Genomic DNA, 1,814 nt, shown 5'->3' on the forward strand with positions numbered 1-1,814 from the left:
CTCCAACTCCTGGGCTCAAGCGAGTCTCCTGCCTCTGCCTCCCAAGTAGCTGGGACTACAGGCGCCTGCCACAATGCCTGGCTATTTTTTGGTCGCAGCCATCATTGTTGTTCGGCGGGCCCAGGCTGGATTCGAACCCGCCAGCTCAGGTGTATGTGGCTGGAGCCTTAGCCACTTGAGCCACAGGCGCCGAGCCTCAAAATATATTTTGTATTAAATATGCAGAGGTTGGCACAGCAAAAATGACCAAAGGATTTGATAATCAGAAGGTCAGTGGTAACCTCAGCAATTTCAGTTTCAATAGAATGATGTCTGCTGTTACAAAATAACGAGTTGAGAAGTGAATAGGAGAAAACAAAGCTGACAGAGAACATACAATTTCTTTTCAATAAGTTTACAGGAGAAAGAGGAGAAAGACAACCATCAAGAAGATGCAAGTGTCATGGGAAGATTTTTTTTTTTTTCTTTAGGACAGGTGAGACCTAAGGATGTCTATGGGCTAAAGAAAAGGAGGCAATATAGGAGAAGCTAGAGTAGAAAAAAGTATTTAATGGAACATGGTTATAAAAAAAGTAGGAAAAAGAGTACAAAGTTGGTCTTCATTTGGAAAAGTAGACTTCAGTGGTCACTTGTCACTTTTGAATGCACAGAATCTGATCATTGCCTAAACAGCACCCCAAACTTGCTTTGGAAATACTCTTCCCCCACTGCTTAGTCTTAGGAGAACGGTCATTTAAGAAACTTCCCTTAGCCAAAGCTTGTCCTGTGACCCAAGCCAGGTGAACTGGATGTTCCTTTGCTGAAATCTTAATTTTTCTTAAAAGGACTGACACAATGACCAAAAATGTTTCAAGTTCATTTTTTCTGATAGCAGGGTCTTGAAAAGACAATTCTATGAGTTGCTATTATTTAGATCCTTAGAGCTGCTCTGGCTCTTAACCTGAGAACTGGTTCATCAGCTTTTCTATTAATTATATGAGCTACTTCCAGTAGTTAGAGGAGGGTCCTAATACTATCTATTACTGTTTTTTTTTTTTTTTGCAACCATAAACTCTTATCTGATAAAGTTTTTACTTGAGATCAGAGAAAACAAGGTAAACATGTGTGTACATGTATAAAACATTTGTGGATAAGGAACTTGTTCACTGAGACAGGGCATCCTACTGGCTTTAATCTTTTTATCAAAATGTAGAGATCAGGTTTTCTGGCTCCCTTAGCTACCCTCCTGATACTGTTCTAAAAGAGTTTATCCTAACATAAAAGGTAAAGGCTAAAATCCTATTTTAAGGTTCCACAAAGTAAGAAAAGCACTGCTTAGTTTTTCCAAAATATTTATACATTAAAAAAATTATCAAAGATCAAATATGCAATAATTCTGATTTCTGAGAGCATACGTACAATTTCTTTAGGCCTTAATTTCGTATAAAAGGATAGTCACCTGTATCAGTCACTAAGGTCACCTGTAGTTGTAACACTCTAAGACTCTGAAGTGTGAGAGTTACATACAATGTTATGTTTTATAAATACTTGGAGCTTTGTTTTTCCTGCCGTGCACAGGGCTTAGAGAACTGAGATGCAGGCTCAGCGCCTGTGGCTCAAGTAGCTAAGGCGCCAGCCACATACACCCAAGGTAGCGGGTTTGAATCCAGCCCAGCCCACCAAACAACAATGATGGCTGCACCAAAAAATAGCCAGGTGTTATGGCGGGTGCCTGTGATCCCAGCTACTTGGGAGGCTGAGGCAGGAGACTCGCTTGAGCCCAGGAGTTGGAGGTTGCTGTGAGCTGAAATGCCATGGCACTCTACCCAGGGGGA

This window comes from Otolemur garnettii, unplaced genomic scaffold, assembly GCF_000181295.1.
Source record: "Otolemur garnettii isolate 467f Iridium unplaced genomic scaffold, OtoGar3 scaffold00013, whole genome shotgun sequence".
Taxonomy (NCBI): domain Eukaryota; kingdom Metazoa; phylum Chordata; class Mammalia; order Primates; family Galagidae; genus Otolemur; species Otolemur garnettii.